Source organism: Cynocephalus volans, chromosome 9 (genome assembly GCF_027409185.1).
Source record: "Cynocephalus volans isolate mCynVol1 chromosome 9, mCynVol1.pri, whole genome shotgun sequence".
Taxonomy (NCBI): Eukaryota; Metazoa; Chordata; class Mammalia; order Dermoptera; family Cynocephalidae; genus Cynocephalus; species Cynocephalus volans.
In genome coordinates, this window is record NC_084468.1 from 59989608 (window position 1) to 60009267 (window position 19660).

General features: G+C 36.2%; 2 pseudogenes; one reads left to right on the top strand and one right to left on the bottom strand.

Moving 5' to 3' along the window:
- Positions 1-1984: 1984 nt before the first annotated feature.
- LOC134385719 (phospholipid-transporting ATPase IF-like) lies at positions 1985-12161 on the bottom strand (annotated as a pseudogene).
- On the top strand, positions 6223-6341 carry LOC134386641 (U2 spliceosomal RNA; annotated as a pseudogene).
- Positions 12162-19660: the final 7499 nt, after the last annotated feature.

Genomic DNA, 19660 nt, shown 5'->3' on the forward strand with positions numbered 1-19660 from the left:
GTCCTTCCGTATAATTTTCACAAACCTAATAAATCAGAACCTCAGACACTGGGACTCTGAATTTTAGTTTTCACCAATCTCCAGGTGGTTAGTACACACATCAAGGTTTAGAACAAAAGTATGAGAGCTCAAAGGGGCCCAGTAGAAGATTAATGACAATGAAACTAAAGCTTCGGGTCTTCGTTGTTGAGATTCTAAGGCCCTCTAAAAGGCTACAGCAACATGTTCAAAAGGTCATGTGTTTATAAAATCTGAAGAAGTATGATATTTTAACTACCATTGGTTAACATTGCTTTCTCTTACTATTTCAACTTCTCCTTGGACACACCTCCGTTACATCAGGTGAACTTCAGATTCATTCTGACCATTGTGCATTCATAACTTCTGCTCGCATATGGTCTTCAAGTGGCATTTTATAATCATAAACTTGTATTCTTTTTCTTATAGTCAGCTCCCAACATTGTACAAACTTTATGTCCCTCAGAACCTAGATCTGCTTATAATGGGGAGCACAGGGAGCTATTCAATTTAACTTTATCATTTCACAAAGAAGAAAATAAAGCTCTGAAAGGCTTATGTGCATTCTCGAGGCCACACTGTTCATAGGTGTCGAAGTCAATTCTGGAACTGAGATCTTTTTTATTTCTTTTTTTTTTATTTTAACTTCTCGATATACATTGTAGTTGATTTTCATGTCCCTTTACCAGTCCTACTTAAGGGCATAATACACTGTTTCCCCAAAATATAAAGCTGCTATTTAAGGCATTTTTCTGAACTTTTAGGTGATGATATGGGCATCCTTCATTATTTTAATAGAATTTACTTTTAGAGTCTTTCATTATTTTGAGGTAACAAATTCTTACCACTAGACCATGAATAATTATTTTAGGAATAAATCTTATTAAATAAATTTAACACAGTCTTTGTACTAATTCTGCCCCTCTCTGAGGCACTTTCTTCATTTAAAAGACTAGGATGTTAATATCTTCCTGACTACGTCTTAGAGTTATTTTGCATATTAAATGAGAAAATAAACATAACATGATCTATTCAACAAGAAATGTCCCACCAGTAATGAAAATGTTTTAAAATATTTAATGTAGTTTTGGGAGAAAACGTGTATAGAGTCAGATCTTTTTTAAGAAAGTGAAGTTGTGACAAAGGAAATATATTTTGGAAATTAAGATGAAGCAGAAATATTTCCAAAGAAATATTTCTGAATTTGTTTGGTTACATGGTTGAGGTTATCGGTGTAGCAAAGTTCTGAGTAAAGGGTAATTGTACACTTGCTTACATTCACAGGCTAGGGACACAGGTTACTTTACAAAGAACACTTTCACTATTACTATGGAATAACACACTTCTTGCTTGAAAATAAATGGGAAATTTTCTCATGGCTCTCAGCATATAGGAAAGCTACTTCTCTTAAGCAATTACCACAATTTTATTTTATGAATATTGTGAATTTTTAATCTCATTTTATCTTTCTTTTAATATGCACTACTTGGAAGCTCCATGGCAAAATTCATAGCCAATTTCCAGAAATTTTACAGATCTTCATAGTGTGGGTCTCCTGCAACATCTATGCTATACAAGTCAGAGCTATAGCTTTTCTTCAGCCTACAAGTTCTTTCATTAATCTCATCTCATCATGCCAGACTTCTTTAATGCAAAAGTGTTAAATTTTCTCTCAGGGCCCATGACATCACTGACTAATCCCAGAATGACAGATATGTCCACAGAAATTTTTTTCTTAAATGTCTCTTTACTCACAAATTTTAACATGTTCAGATTCAAAGTAAGGGGGATAGGAAGGGTTCCTGTTAATGTTTCTGGTTTATTTGTCATATAACTCTAAGTGGGTGTATAAACTCTCCAGAGATTTCAGAAAGTAATTTCAGAGCTAGGGTGGTCATTAACAGGACAATCACACTGAATTTTTGGACAGGAGGTGAAATGACTCCCACAAAGTACTACTGCCCCTTTAACAAGTAGATGAATCCATTGTGGAGAAAGTCAAGATGCTCCTGTTGGTGTAGAAAGGATCCGGTACACTCCATGATCTGCTGACATGGATTAGACTACATATTCCTATAATTCATTCCAGAATTCTTACAACAGACACTCGTGCTGTTTCTCCTTCTGGGAAACAGCACACGGAGTTCAAGCACATGATATCTGAATTTGTTTCAGTAAGCTGTGTCTTTTCAGCACTTGTAGGATGGTGCTGTCGGTCAAATACCTTCTTTACATATCAAGAAATAGACATGTAACAACCATGAGGATTATGGCAAACCAAACAAAACCACTTGAAAGGAGTTGAATAAACACAAAATACGTATTCTGGGAGCCCAAAAATGGCCAGAGAATCCCTCCATAAGACAAAGAAAATACAAAATGAAATAAAATAGATCCCCACGTAAAAAGATGGTTGACTCAAGTCCAAAAATGTGTTTCCAAAGCCATCTTTACTGTGATTGTAATAACCATGGCTGTGAAGACCAAAGTACCAAATGTCCAGTTTTCAAACATCTGGCCATTTGCAAGCAGATATATCTTTTCCTGAAGGTGCCTGAACAATTGCATTCATTCTCCTATGATCTGAATCAAATTCCAAAATATGAAGTAGTCTATACCATTCCAGTTTCCCAAATGTTTTAACTTCCATAGTTTCTTCAGAATTGCCAGTAAATCCAATACCAACAGCAGCTTCTACTAGAGCCTTTTTATCTGGTGAAGATGCATAGAACTCCAATCAGGAAGGTGCCAGGATGGATCTCCAGGGACCATCACCAAAGACATCAGTCTGAACATTGCTAACCTGTACAGTGTGACAGAGACTGCTTTAAAGAAAAGATCGTGCGCTTTAATTGGTTCAGGTTCATTTTCAGGACTGGCTCTAAAACAGGAACTGGATGTAAGATGAGTTAAGTTGTTAAGATGAGATAAACTACTGAGATGCGTCCCCTTCTGAAGAGTCTGGTGTCGGTCTTTTCGTAGAAGTCTACCTACCATTGATTTCTTCATATTTCATACCATTAATTGAACATTCCCAAAACTGCATCTCATTTTCTGTCACTGTACCAGTTTTATCTGTAAACACATTACTCCACCTGTCCAAGCTCTTTATTCAAATCAGAAGTGTTGCCTTGAGCTTTTTGATCTTATTCTTCATGACAGAGATCAAGATCGCAGCCAATATAAAATGATCCAAGAAATTTCTGCATTTCATCTGTCACATATAAGGAGATCAGAATGATGAAATTGTAAAGTACCAAAAAATCAAGGAAGTCTGAAATAAATATTAAAATCTGACTATTATTTCTTTGATGTTCTGTTTTTTGGTTATACCAAGGTTCATCCCATTTTTCTTAAGTTTGCCATGGACATTTCTAAATAGTACTGATGATGGCTTCCAAAATAAGGATTATTAGATAAATTATAGAAATGAATTCATTTACTCTTCTACAATAGATCGTTTCTGTGACTTGCTCATGTAATTTAATGCTATCTTAGTTTCCATTTGGTTGTATATAGCAACACCAAAAATTTCTTTTGTGTTTTTTAATTTGGCTCCATGAAGCAAGCGGCTCTCTGGCCCAGAGTTCTTACAGTTTCTTCCATCTGTTGAGTTATTATTTTTTCCATGAATCTGTACAAGTCTGCTTCTGGTTGCTGGCATTCTGTCACAGCTACAAGCATATCCAAACTGTCAACTGTCTGTAATACTGCTGTTTCTGGAACTGCCACATGTCTTCAGGTTAGTTTCTCCATCCAAACTAGCAGTTGTAAAGTGACATGAACCTTGTGAGGTTCTGAAGCCAATCTGAGGACAGAAACACCAAATCTGCTTGGAAAATTTCATCCTTGGCTATTCAGAAAATGTCACCCACCCAAATGCTTTTCATCTAGTTTTTACAAGGCCACCACTTCAAACAACATAAACAGTAGCTCCATTTACTTCATTATCTGCATTATGTCATAACCAATCTTCACGTCCCTGCTTTATGGCAGCTACTATTATTACAAAGAATAATGGAAGTCCACTGGTAATTGGACTGGGAGATGTATCCATCATAAGCTGAAACAAAAATATAAGAAAATAAAAATTTGCCACTCCTCTGAATTGTTCAAATAAATTTGGGGGAATTAAATTTTACACAGTATACTTAGATGAAATGATCCGGTTATCTATAAATTTCCGAGGTGTGTAAAGGCCATGCTGAGGAAACCTTCCGGCTGTGTAAATAGTTCTTGTGTCACTTTGATGTGGTGGGTCAAAACCCAGCTGCTGCCAGACCCAGCGACATAGGCCCCCGCCATTGCCCTCCCGTCCCCGCGGCGCGGAGGCCAAGGGACTGCAGGTGGAGGCCAAAGAGCCAGAGGAGAGAGCGGGCGAGCTCCTCCGCTGAAGCGCTGCTCGTCACCGCCGCCGCCAACTCACTCCAGACCTCACATCCCCAGACCTCACGCCCCCACCCGGCGCGGCTGAGCCTGCCTCTGCGCCGCAGCCACCTCCCTTATTTCACCGAATTTTTTTTAAGCAATAGGTAAATTCCAAAACATGATACATATTTAAGGTTTATTAACCCAGAAGCCAAATCACCTCCTCCTCAATAATCTAGAAGTACATTTATATACTTTCTATAGGTTCAAAAAGACAGTTATTTCTGTATTTCAGCAGAAGTAAGTGTAGTCCAACAGGGCGGCCGACTTCAAACACGCTGCTGCTTGACTGCGTTTTATTCTGCTAATCTAATTATAATCAGGAAAATATTTTCCCTCTATCACATGTCTCTGCAGGAACAATAATATGACTCTACTGTCACCTTGAATTTCCTGTGACCTGAGACATTAGCTCTAACATAAGGTATTGTTCTAGAAAGTATTCAGTCAGGATCTTTTAAAGCCATGAGTTAATTCAAGATTAACTTGAGTGACTGTTGCTGTTTCTTAACAGACATGTGCTTCCGTTTGCTTGTGTTGATCTCCTACTGTTGGTCACAAGACACTCAGAAAGTGTCCTTCAGCTTTGCCAATGTTCATCCTAACTCCCTCAGAGCCAATGATTTGTTCCAATCACACCTTGATTGAAATAATAGGCTGATAAATATGCTGGCATCAAAACAAGAAGGAGACATTCATCTTTTCACAAACTAAATTATTGTCAGAGAAGAAAGGGGGTTATTGAACCTTCCGTGTTAACTTAGAAATAGAATCTAGTGAGGATTCTGTTTCAGTGTACAATTGTTCAGCAACAGATTGGAGGCTAAGATTAGCAAACCGGTAATTACAAATTATTACACTTGATTTTGTAGTTAGACTTTTTTAAAAGGCAGCAAAACTCTGAAAAAGCAAATGCAATTAAGTACAGTAATTTAAAACTAAGGCCAACTCTGAAAGTGTGGCTTTATTCCTGCACTACCTATGACTCTCAAAGGACTTTTAAAACACTAAGCATTTAAATAGGTTGTATTCAACAACTTGCACTGTCTGACACACAATAACTGTTCAATAAATGCTGAATGAGTGAATACATGAATGAATAAATGAAAGAGCTGAGAAATGACTAAACTCCATGACATAGAAATTATAAATATCCACATTTTTCAAATGAAAAAACTGAGGCACAATGAGGTAAAATAGTGTGTTCAGTATCACCCAGCTCATAAATGTTGGTACAGGGCTTTGAAGTAGAATGACCTGACAATAAGTCCACTTGATTAATCTCTGTGGTGTGCTATAACATAAGGTTAGTTAGATCTACAGAGATTATTTAGATTTGGGAGGCAAGAAGAAATAGTGGTTAAGGACTGAGGCCTTGAAGTGGGCAGACATAGGGCCAAGTCACACTCAGCTAATTAGTACCTGTGTGTAAAACAGATTATAGTAGAACTCGTTTCATCCTGCCACATGGAATATGGTAAAGGTTTAATAAATAATATCTATTATCATTATTATATAATAACTTGTAAAAACTAGAGAGTGTAGAACCATCTAGCATAGGAAAAATTTATCTCAAAGCCTGAATTTATCAAAAATACAAGGCTGTGACTTTCAAGTAAACATCCACTCCAAATTAAAAAGGCCTCCGTATAATTTCCCCATAATCGAGAACTTTATGTGTCATCATATTTTTGTTTAATTAAGTATCTCAACTTAATAATGGCAAGGACCCCACAATATTTTAAAACTCAGTTGATCTCATTAGTTCTCACTGGCATTGCTTCTTGGCCTTTTGGCTAAGATCAAGTGTAGTTCTTCACTGGTAAAAGGGAACTTCCTAAAAAATGTCCATTTGAGGGTCTTTTAAATAATTTAAATTTTTTTAAATAACACAGGCACAGGGAAAGAAAATATAGTTAAAACTGAGAAACTGAATGAACCATTTGACTGTTCCCCATCTCCCACCACTAGATTTTTTTCCTATTTCCAAACTTAGATTAAAATCTTAATCCAATCACTCACTTTTCTCATCCTTCAAAAGTATTTACGCAATTAGGCTAATGTTACATAAATGTGAGAATTAATATATAGGATGATATATATAGAAACTTCCAAGTACAGTGACGTAATTTTATTATTATAACTGAAAAAAGAATACACAAAACCCACAAGATATAAGCACAGTGGTCCAAATAGTCAATATATATTTAAGATACTCTGTACTTTCCTGCCATGGTAGAGTCTGTGTGATATAAATAACAATATCTATTTAATAGTGACTTATAATTTCAATTTTCATTTTTGTTCCCAAATTCTTTCTAGATCATGTTAAAGTTCAATTTAAAAACAATTTTTTTTTGTTTCCCACATAATGTACTAAATTTTGAGATAAAATAAGAAATATGGCAATAATAACAAGTAACAAATACAATCCATTAAAATTTCTTAGAATAGAAAAGCTGTGCTTTTTCTTTAAAAGAAATAGGAAATGGTGAACCACAAGGCCCAGATTGTTTTACTGAGGAAATAGAGGATATTACGATTCATTATTGTTTCCTTAGAAAACACCAAATAATTGAGTGGGTCAAACCTCCTCAGAAATGAAAAAAAAAATGTGGAAAAGGACTGCCAAATTGGCAAGAATTACTTTTCTATGTTTGTTTAAAGAGCATTGACCCAGAAGTTATTTTATTTTCCAACTAACCTTTCTCTTAATGCCAATAGAATCCATTGTAACACATATAAGAGCTGGGATTTCTTGTCTTTTCTAACCTTTATTTCCTATCTTTCAGAAGTTAACTGGCAAGAGTCATTTTGACCAGCACATTAAGCAGCCCGAAGAAGGATCCTCATACAAAGGTAGGTACTTAGAAATGTAAACTGAAAAATTTTTACTTTGTATACTAACTTTTTCTCAGACTTTCAAAGATAGCTTTTCTATGGGATTATATATAGACCATTCATTTTCACCAAAAGAATATGTGACTCACAAAATTTGGTAAGTTGTAAAATGTGTTAAATTTTGGAAAATTTTATGTGTTAGACTAGAGCTTCCATGTTGGACCCTTGGGACCATTAGTCAATCCAAGTACACAATTGACTTTTCTTCCTGGTGTACCTTAAAGTTCGTTAAGCTTTATAACAACAGAATACTCTCAGGTGTACTCTGAGAGAGAGAATTGTTCTACAGTATATTTTTATTGGTAGTTTTGCTGTTGTTTCTCAAACTTCTTATAAGAATTTTCATAGGAAGAGTAATACATAAAGAAATAGCCATATAACTGAGTATCTGGTGAAATTTTGTCCCTAGGATTCTTTCAAGACTTTCATTTTTCAACCAACACACTCAGCCTATGAGCAGAGTTGACTGTCAGGAAACCAATTTTCTCAGTGGTGTGTGGAGCTGCTTTTCCAGAACTTGGGCTATCACATACTTGAAATATATTGTAAATTTTAAACCAATTGAGAGTAAAATACCTGGACACCTCCATTTTCTCTGCCATGGATTTTAATATACCATACATAGATTTTCGGAAACAGTTTGAAAATACTCTTCATGGACTAAAATAATCTAGTAGAATGTTATTAAAACTAGGATGTACATATATTATATGATTCTTTTCCCTTAGACTATATCTAGCAGGGGGATTTGTTTCTTTTCCTTATTTTTGAGGTGCCCCAAGAAATTAAATTTATGACATATGATCTAATTAAAATGTTAATATCTCAAACATAAGTCTACAGAAATCTATAAAGTAATGTAACTGCTATATTTAAAAATAGCAAAATGTTCAAATGCAAATAAGTAGTTAATTCTAAAAGCAAAACCCTTACCTATAAAAGCTTCTAGTGCTTTGAACACTTTATGAACAGCTCTTTGGCATTATCTCTGGTGTTGGTTTATAAGTCAAAAATGGAAATGAATTTCATCATTTTATAGTCAAATTTTATAAACCTACCAACATTGCTTCACATAAATACAAGTCCAAAATAATAGTAGGCAAATTCCTTTAAAATGGTACAGTACTATACCTACATCATATGCCAAGTGTTGAGACAAATGGTACTTTTTAATTAAAAAAAAAACAGAAAGGAATGATGAACAGTCATTGTGCTTACTTTCAAGGGCAACTATGAGGATGAAACCACTGTCTTTTATCTTGGGCCTTTGGGCTCTCATAGCATGTTTCTCGGTAAGTACATTAATCACTATCACACATTTTTGTATTTTTCTCATTAACTATTACTTAAGATTTATTTTTACGTGAATGATGTTACCCTTTCTTATATATTAATAGCAATCAATCATTGATGAAACACTGTTCAAGTGCTTTAAATTAAATTTAAAATCTAACTTCATTTAAATGGCCACACACAGCTGATGGCTACCATATTGAACAGCTCAGATTTATAATATCAGACTGCATTATACAGATGTATATAAATGTGAGTCCCCATACTCTAGCAATTACACAAGTAGGTTAAACTCTGTAAAATGAGATAGTTAAAATAGAATAGTCGTTCTCAACATGCAGTTCATGATCCTTTACATCAGAGTCACCTCACTCACGTATTAAAAATATAGTATTTTAGACCTCATCCCAGACTGAATAAGAGAGTCTGAGAGAGGAACCTGAGAAGATGCATTTTGCCAAAGATACAAGAGAATATTTGCATACTAAATTTTGAGAAAGTACTAACATTTATATTAACACCTATCACGTATAAAGGATGTAGCTTGAGCACCATTGAAGATACTAAAAGTCATACAAATAAATAAAAACGAAAATTTTCTTAAAGTAGTAGAATGATATTCAGTTTCAGAGTAGGGCTAGATTAATTCCAGTGTGACAAAAAGGAGATTAATTCTAGAGTAATTTCTAACTAAGAACTGTGAAATCTACTATATTAAGTGGAAAAACACGGTTAACTTTTTTATTCTTAGAAGACTAGGACTTCTACAAAGCAAGCAACATAAAGTTACATCATTCTGAAACATAAAACACAAAATAATGCCTCTTCCATCTGCTTTCAGAAACTTGAATAAAAGTGGGCCTTTCAAAGGTGACTGAGGGAGTATGACTTTGGCCATATTACTGAGTATATCATATACATGACATAATTTTGGATAAGCCAATAAAACATTTCAACATATCTGTAAGGTCATATTGTCTTACTGACCCTATAATACTGATTTTCAATATTTTAATGTCCTCAGAATACAAGAAAAAGCATTTTATTAATTTAAAATATCAGGCTTTGATTAACTTAACAATGATTTATTTTTTACAAAATAAATTTGAAAAGGAGGGCTATCCAATAATATAAGCAGTTTAACATAAGCAGTTTAAATAGAAATAAGCCTTTCCCTACACTACATAACTACATGAGATTCATGATGGTTAATAGTTGCTAAGTGTTGGAAATGGAAATGGTAGAAAGTTCTTTACATCTGGGTGGGGTAAGTAGTAATAGTCAGTCTGCCACTTTTTAAGTGTTTTCTCTGTTACAGTTAATTTTCCAAATGTTTTACATACATTATCTCATTTAATCTTCAAAGCAACACTGACACTTAAGGGTCTATTAATAACACCATTAAAATGTAAATAAATTTAGATTCAAAGTACTTGTGCCTTTGCTGGATTGTTCCTAAAACTATTGTTGTAAGAGAGCAGCTCCCATTATATCCCTTTGAGAGGGTAGGTAGTTTTCCTTTCTAACATAGTATTGTCATCATTTTTACTGAGCTTATTACCTTTGGAGAAAGAAAGCTAATCACTGATTGGATTAAGAGATTAAGAAAAAAACAAATATTTAAAATGAATATTTTTTGTTAAATAATATTTACATCAATATCAGGACATACTTAGGGAGGCATGAGTACTTTCAGCTAATTCTATTGTTGTCTCAACAATGAAAATGATGTGAAATATTTTTTGTTTCACTAAGGATTTGTTTTCTTGACAATTAAAAACCAGTCCTGAAGTTTCATACACCCTGCCCAGCCTTTGGATTGGAGGCAATGGGCCAGACAAAGAAATAGGTGAAGGGACTGAAGACAACAAGAAGTGTCTGTAGTTGTGTGTCTTACACAAACTGTCTTCTCCAAGCAACCTGGACTTCTTATTATCAGTAGACTAGGACTTGTTCTTTCCAACCCCAGAGCATTTGCACATTTTCTATTCACATGCCCCCTCCTTATTTTATATTCCTTAAGTCTCATTTCAAATGCCTTCTCAGTGAGACAATCTTCAATTTTTCCTCTATTCAAAACTAATCATTCTAAATCCCTAATGTATTTGTTTATTGCACTGCCTTTCAGTTATTTTTATTTCCAAAAATTGTACTCTATGTAAATCACTGGACCAGGTGTTAACATAAATATTAGTATGAAACATTTATTGAGCACTATATCTGAGCCAAGCAATGCCCTAAGCACTTTATGGGTAATATTTTACAACTAATTTGACAACTACCCCAGGGCCTCTAAGTCGCAAAGGCAGAACTCAAACCCTGGCATGAAACTCCATAGACTATCATTCTGCCTCCCTTTGGACCATGTTTGCACTGCCTGGTATTGCAGTTGCTCAGTCTATAAACTCACACAAGACTTGTTTTTGTTCCCTCCAGTTTCTACATTAGCATATTGCATAAAGCAGGTGCTCAATAAGGAGTTTCACAATTTATTAGTGCTCAAGGCATGGAACAACCCTGAAATCTTGAATAAGATGTAAAGAGACATTTGTCCATCCTGAAAGGGCATTTGCTTTCATTTGAAATGGATTTCAATGACCTACTCTACCGTAAGCAAAGAATATGATTTTTGTCCATGATAGCTTTTTTTTCCATTCAATGCTATCCCTGCTTTCACTGAGAGCCTAGGTATTCAGAGGACAAGTGAGAAACTCTTCCTTCCTTTGACACAGACTTTCAGGCTTCATGACACGGACACATGTAACAGTTTTGCTGCATAACTAATTACTAATTAATACTTTTAAAAAATTATTATTTCACAGTTTCTTTGTACATAACTCTGAGCTTGCCTTTGTTGGATTCTCTGTTCAGAGTAAGGCAGAAAATGTGCTGCAAAGGCTCTGTTCCACTCTGCAGCTCAGGGTTCTCTTTTAAGCTTGTGTGGCTGTTGGCATAATTCAGTCCCATGGTTATAGGACTGAAGTCCCTACTTTCTTGTGGGCTGTGAGCCAGGGGCCATTCTCAGCTCCTACAACCCATCTATCCTTTACTTCCATGTGGTCCTCTCCACAACACGGCACCTTGATTGTTTGCTGCAGCTTCAAATTTTTCTGACTTCTTTTGTCCTTGACATTGTAGAACCTGTTTAAAAGGGCTCACCTGATAAGCTCAGACCAGCTTATGTCAGGAGAGGGTAGGAATCTTGGGGCCATCTTAGGATTCTGTGTACCGTAGAAATAATACACTATTATGCTTGACTTTGAAATATCTAATGTAATTATTTACTACTTTTTTCCCACAGCCTGGTGAGAGTCAAAGAGGCCCCAGGGGACCATATATACCTGGACCACTTCCTCCTGCTCCTCTACTACCTCATCCTTTTGGCCCAGGATTTGTTCCACCACGTCCTCCTTCATCCCGTGGTCCAGGGAGAATTCCACTACCCTTTCTTCCTCGCCCTTATGACCCAGGTTATGCACAGCCACCTTTCCAACCAAGACCCCGTCCACCTGTAGCTCCATGGTTCCCTGTGCTTCCTCCAGTTTATACTTCTGACACAATTCCTTCATCCCTAATACAAACAAATACAACAGGTGCCAGTACCACTGGGACAGGTGCCACCACCACCACCACTGCTTCTATTACCCAAAATGTGATTTCCAATACTTCTTAGAACCTTCAGGATAAAATCATTTCCATTTTTGGGCCGAGCCCATGGCGCACTCGGGAGAGTGCGGTGCTGGGAGCGCGGCGACGCTCCTGCCGCGGGTTCGGATCCTATGTAGGAAAGGCCGGTGCACTCACTGGCTGAGTACCGGTCACGAAAAAGACAAAAAAAAAAAAAAATCATTTCCATTTTTGAATGAGTGAGATATTTCAAAAGTTCTGAGCTTTTGAGAGAAATAATCTTAGAGAGAAAATGTGAAACAACCCCCAATCATTATATACCAAGAAGTTTAAAATAAAGAGCTGAGCAACAATATGAAGCCTCTACTATTGTCATGAGAGCCATCAGTTTGTCTCCAATTATGTCACTCAAATGAAGATTAGTGTCGCCAGAAACCAAAGAGGTAATTAGGGAAAAATGCAATGAGATAAGCTGGACTTTCAGCTTAGGGTGATGAAGTAAAAAAGGAGGCAAGAAGATATCCTCTTAAATACTGCAACATGTCACACAATTACAAAGCACAAATAACATGTTAATAGTTATTAAATCTAAGGAATCTTAGCCAGCCCCACAGCATGCCCCCTGAAAATTCCTAAGTACTATCTCATCATTACTCACATATAGGCTTTAATGTGAACTGTTAAATTCTAGAGAAGAAACTTCTTTCTAGCAAATCTATGTATGTAACTGATACAGGAGACACAAGTCTTGGAATTTGATATGGAAAATAATTTTGCAAGCTAAGGAAGAGATAGGAGATGGTTTCAGATATCAATAAGAGGCTGATGGTTAGATTTCTAACTATTAATTAAAGTTTTAATCAAAAGTATTACAATATAACTACTTAGAAAATGGCCTCATTTTGTGATGAGAGCTGTATATTTCTATTTTTAACTGTGGCCATATAAAATTGCATTTTTCCTTCAGGACACTTAACTTCCCACATTTCCATCAAACCAAATACTTATAAATTAACACTTCCCAAAGACATTTATAGTGAACCTAAATTTATATGTGCTTAATGCTCTCTTTCATTCCACAGATAACTTTTTAAGAATCTACCATGACACAGGAACTGTTCTGTTTCCTCTAGTAGCTGAGCAAACAGCAATAAAGAAGGCAATCAAGTTGCTGTCCTCATGAAACTCACATTCTAGTGAGACATAAAAAATAGCACACACATAAATAAAATTTAAGACATGGGAAGGCTTTGAAAAATAATAAAGAAGGTGTAGGGAGATGCCAAATAGTGACGATTGCTTATTTATATAGGATATTCAGGGAAAACATCTCTGATAAGTGATTTTTTAGGAAAGACCTGAAGAATGTTAAGAAACAAATGATCTAGACAAAGTATTCAAGGCAGAAGGGATCAAACACATAAAAATCTGAAGCAGCAATGGATTTTGTGTGCAGGAGGATCTGAAGAACGTTAATGTGGCTCACACTCAGTGAGAAAGGAGGAGAGTGAAAGGAGATAACATCAAGAAGGCAGAGACAGAACACATCATAAAGGGCTTTGGATTCTGGACTTTATTCTACATGTTACCAAAAGATGTAGCAGGTTTAAATGAGGGGATAACATTACATGATTAATATTTTCAAAAGTTCATCACCATGGCTGCTCTATGGATACCAGTCTGTTAGGAGAGCAAGAGTGGAGGCTATTTCAGGAGTCAGTGAGAGAGGTGGTTACTTAGACTAGGGTCAGATTAATAAAGATGGGAAGACGTAATCAGACGTAGGATACAGCCTAAAAGTATATTCAAAAGTATTTGATGATGTGTTAGATCTTGGGATTGAGGAAAAGAAATACGGTCATACGTCACTGAATGACAGGGATATGTTCTGAGAAATGAGTCCTTCGGCGATTCCATCCTTGTGGGAACATCATAGAGTGTTCTTACACAAACCTAGATGGGATAGCCTGCCACATTCCTAGGCTTCATGATATAGCCTATTCCTCTGACCACCATCATATATGTGGTCCATTGTTGACCAAAACGCCATTATGTGGTGCATGACTGTAATCTAAAAATAACTCTGATAATGTTGGCTTAAGCAACTGTGTGAATAATGGTGTCATTTAGTGAAACAGAAAAGACTGAGAAAAGATCAAGGTGTAAGGATTTGGAGTATCGTAAATTCTGCTCTGGACATGTTAAGATTCAGTTATCTATTTAACTTCTGTATAATTTTTGTGTTGCTGTCATACCATATTACCACAAATTTAGCAGCTTAAAACAGCCCAAATTTATTATCTCACAATTGTATAGGTCAGAAATCCAGGTATTGGTATGGCTCATCTAGTTCCTCTGCTTATAGTCTGACAAGGTTGAAATAAGGTATAAGTAGGACCTTTTTTGAAAGCTTTGGAGGGAATCTGTTTTGAGGCTCATTCATCTCTCCTATGCATATCTTCTTGATTCCTCTTCTGCCACATCTCTCTGACTCCAGTCAGGGAAGTTTATCAGTTTTTAAGATAAATTTCCATCTACTGGTTATTTAATAAAAGACAGAATAGAGTAGACAGAGAGTTTAGTGCTTCGATTGGGAATTTAAAGCAATGCAGTTGTTGGTAATGCAATGTCTAAGGGATTACCATGAGAGTGGTTGAGATAAAAGAAAACAATGCTGACCTTTGAAATCCAAATGCTGGCAATAAGGAGGTGAAGGAATTGAGAGGCCATGGCATAGGACAATCATTTACAGGGATGTTGAAGTCACCAAAAGTGATAATGAAGGGGCAGTGGAGAAGAAGACAGTGACTGAAGTGCTAAACTCTTTTATAAATGACAAGCAGTGACTGTGTGACAAGAAAATTACTGCAATGAAGTGTAGTGAGGGAGTATGGTGTTCTGGAAGCCTCTTCAAAGCTGCGGTGATGGAGAAGAGAAGAGATACACCTGGAAATAGCAAAGAAGGCAAGGTCATCGACCTGAATCCAAAGCCCTGTGGAACAGTGTCTGGGGAAAACGCAGCCACCTCTACTGAGTACTCTGTAGAAGCAGTGTTCTTGTGATAAAGACAGGTTTTGAGTTTTGTAATATGTTACCGCAAAGACTCAGAAAAGAAACTGACAATGTAGAGAATCATGCTGATGAATTTTCATGAGTTCTAGAAAGCACAGTTGATGTTTGTGAAATAGGGGAAAGATGAAAGATTGGAGCAGACTAGACAATGACATACCCTCTGGCAAAGAGAGTCTGGGTATAGGTGGATATCTAAAAGGTTTGGAATGCTGGAGGAGTAAGACAAACAAATGTAAGACAGGACAAGATGAGTCCTTATGGTCTCTTAGGCAAGGGAGGTCTATCCATTGTAATTATATCTTCCTATTCAGAATTGTTCTGTCAGGGTGAGGAGGTCTTAACAAAAGCACACAAAACTCAGGAAGACTTCACTTCAATGTTTTCTTAATTCTTTTAATATTATTAACTGACCTCCATGTACCAAGAACTGTTATATTACCCGGAATAAATAACAGATCAAAAAAGACTGAGATCTTTGCCCTCCTGAGTCTTAGAGAATGTCAAGGAGAAGATTGTTTTTTTCTTTTTTCTTTTTTTTTTTCCTGTCAATATCATGAACAATTGTTATTAACTCAGTTTCTCCTTGATATTATTTGGTTAGCAAATCCTTAAATTACCTACATATTTGCTTTACAAGTTTTGGTGACTACAGAGACAGAAATACCTGTGGATTATTACAACATCTTTAAACAAACCCACTTATCAAAAGCATCTTGGAATTCATTAAAAATTCATTTGATTAAAATTGTAATATCACCAAAAAAAGGAAGATACAAGAAATTCCAATCTATATGTAGTTGGGAAAATATTATATTTTAATAATTCATAATTCTCAGTTTCTGCATTTCTCTTAGAAAGTATCACAAGTTCCGTGTAGGTCATGGACATGACAAGACAATGGGAGCCGAGTTCCTTTAACATCAGGCAAATGCATGCCTAAAGCACTTTCAACCACTCACTGGCATAAGAGGAGGACAGGAAACACTAATAGCGAGAAGGGTCAATAGATAACAGGTTTATTGGAAGGGGAGAATTATTACAGTGAGCTGGAAAAGTAAAACTAGGGTGGCAGAGGGTTTACTGTTTTGAAATTCAGAATTTAGAGGCCATACAGAACCAGTATCTGTAATTTGCTGCTTTCTCAAATGCTCTGTCTCCAGATACTAACATTTTGATTGTTTTTTATTTTTTTATCATACACATATACACACACATCTGCAACCACCACCTTCTCATTTGCAGCCATTTAACCACTAGATGTAACATTATCCCCATCCTATTGTAAGCAGGTATACTGACAAGAAAGCTCCTTCATCAAAAATCACCTCTTCTTAAAGTGTTTGTCTTACAAAGTGCCTGCACCAACATATCTCTGCTGCTGCTCCAAGTCCCTTTACAATAGCTAAACAATTTTGTCAAGTCCATTTTAATCTTTCATTCAGTAAATGTGCATTAAGAATGCACTGTGTATGAGAAGTTTACAGTAAACTGTGTGTATAAAGTTAAACAGACACAATCCCTACCCTCAAATTTTGTATTGATTCTTCCAGGTCTGGCAACATGTCTTCAAGTTTTCTTACTTTTTGCTCAAATAAGGAGACAACTTTAACAAAAAAATAAATGAATCCACATCTCTCTCCCACATGGCCTATAGGAAAATGAAATTAATCTTGGGGATCAAGTGATTTGCAAGTCACTCCCTTAATTACATTTGCCTACTTAGCATTCTGAGTCCCTGCTACTAACTTTCCTCCCAGTCTTGTGTTTCCTAATTCTTATTAGCCACAATCTCCACTCAGCGACAGAGCTCTCCCTTCACAGTGTGCCTCATCACTCTCATGCTTCCCTCCCATTGTTCCCCAGACAACTGTCTGTCTACCTAATACTGTATCAGCCCCTTCTACCACATGTTCTATGAGCAAGTCTCCCTCTGTCTTGAAATTTTCCCTCAAGTCATAAACGAACTATACCTGGCTTCTTCTTGACGATAGCACATGCAACCTCTCCTTTAAAAACTATTTATTTCACTCACTATAATTATGTATCTCCAGGAAATTTTGCTTGCTACCCTAACCACATCCAGATCCTTCCACTACTGTCTTCATTTAATAATTTATTCTCTTTTCACAGTCACTTATCAACTACATTTTCTCACCTAAGTCACAAACCAAACTCTAGGACATGTTCCCATCTTTCTCAGCCAGTGTTAAACCCTGACCCATTGTCTTCTTTCTATGCCTGCTTCAGTCACATTCCCCACCACCAAGTTTTCATCCCTCCTGAGTTCTAGTTTCAGAGTTTCTGATCATGTGACCTTCCATAACCCCCCAATATCACTTAAGCCAATCACCAGAAGACTTTTTCCTTAGTTACAAACATCCCATTCCTTCTTCTCAAACCTGAGTCTCTAGAACCTTCTTCTGTGACCAATATTCCTATTTTTCCAAATTTCTCCCCCCTCCCCCCATCTATTAAATAACCTCTACAGCCTCAGCAGGAGTTTAATATTCTACTGGTTTCCTGGTCTGTAATTACCATCTCGAGTTCACTTGCTTCCATTTTCTGCCTGGATCCTAATGTTGAAAAAGTCACATAGTTACAGATCTTACTCAGTAAATATTTTCCAGTTAATAATAATAATAATAATAAGTGAATATATAGATATAAAACATTTAATAACAATAACTATCAACTATTGTAAGCCAACTACATGCTTGAAACTGACAAGGCAAAATATGGATGGATGAATAGATGGATATATGATAGACAAATATAGATTAGATATAGGTATGTCAACTATTCTACAATACATTTATTAGCATTTTCCATTTTTAAGATGAGGCTCGGAGAACTAAAGCAACTTCACTGAGAATAAGCATCTAATTAGTGGCAGAGCCAGGTTTTCAACTCAAGCAGATCCAAATCTGATACCCATATTCACTGCACAATGCCTGCAATTTCTAACATTCCCACATTGATTTTTATGTCACAAACAAATCCTACTGTCTACTTTCTCTGCTCTCACTCCAATGTCAACAAACACTGCTGAGGAAAATCATGAACCTATGCTCTCTGGACAGGTTACACATTCCTGCCATTTACTACAATAAGCTCACTTTATCACTCCCTCTCCTCTATACTGTGAACAGCCTGAGAACAAAAGTATAGATTGCTCATCTTTATAAATGTGCAAATTAAGGGTCAGATATTTTGCAAATGAAAATAAACTTACACCCTGAGCCAGGATGAAATAACAATGTAAAGAAGACACCACATACACCATTCCTCTTACTCCACCACATGTCAGTTAAGTATACAGGATTTTTCTAAGTCTATTCACAAGGATAAAGTGATCTCACCTAGATCCCTGTTAGGTGCTCCTAATTTTATTTATTTATGGTGCTGCTTTGTAGTGTTTACTTCATGATGGCAGCCTTCTGAGGGTTATGTTTTACTGTGATGTCATCCATCACCACCAGTTCCAGACAATATGGATGTAGCAACACCAAGATGAATGGGACTTCAGAATATTTACCATGTGCCCATGGGGGCCAAGTTGAAGTTTAGGAATCTTATCCTTTGATAGTTGGCTTAAGAAATCCACAAATATTCAGGAAATCCTATATGAATATAAACTAAAGGAACACTCATAGAATATTTATTCTAAAGAATCATTTTGAAAGAATCTCAAATCTCTTGGAGAATTCCTAAAGTGAGGAAAGGAGTTTAATTGTCAAAAAAAATTCAGATTATAGCAGGAACCCTAAGGTGTCAGGGGAAAATCCATTTCCTTCTTCTTTCTGGACACACAGCTAGAATACATTTCCCAGCCTGACTTACAATTACGAGTGGCCATGTGCTGAATTTCAGTCAATGAACGGGAGCAGAAAGTGATATGTGCCACTTCTAAACTCAGCCATAAAACCCTCTAACATGTTCCTTCATGATCTGTCCCCCTTCCTGCTGTTAGAATGAGGATCCCCAGGGCAACCTTTAACATGACATGTTGATGATAAGAGAGCTACCACCATACTTGTATTCTAAGTGACTGGATATAAACAAGCCTCCCTAAACTTAACACTGACAACCTATGATTTCAATAGAACATTACCTGAGCAAGAAATTGATTTCTGTTGGTTTGAGCTATTACGTTTTGGGTATATTTTTTTCTGCAGCCTTGCATAGACTAAAAAATAAATTGGTGCCTTACTTTAAAGTAGGATACTACATTAACAAAGAGAGACAGAAAAAGAGATGGAGAGAGAGAGAAACTAAGCAACAGTTCAGCAACCAACTGGTGGATTGTTATAAATATGGAAAT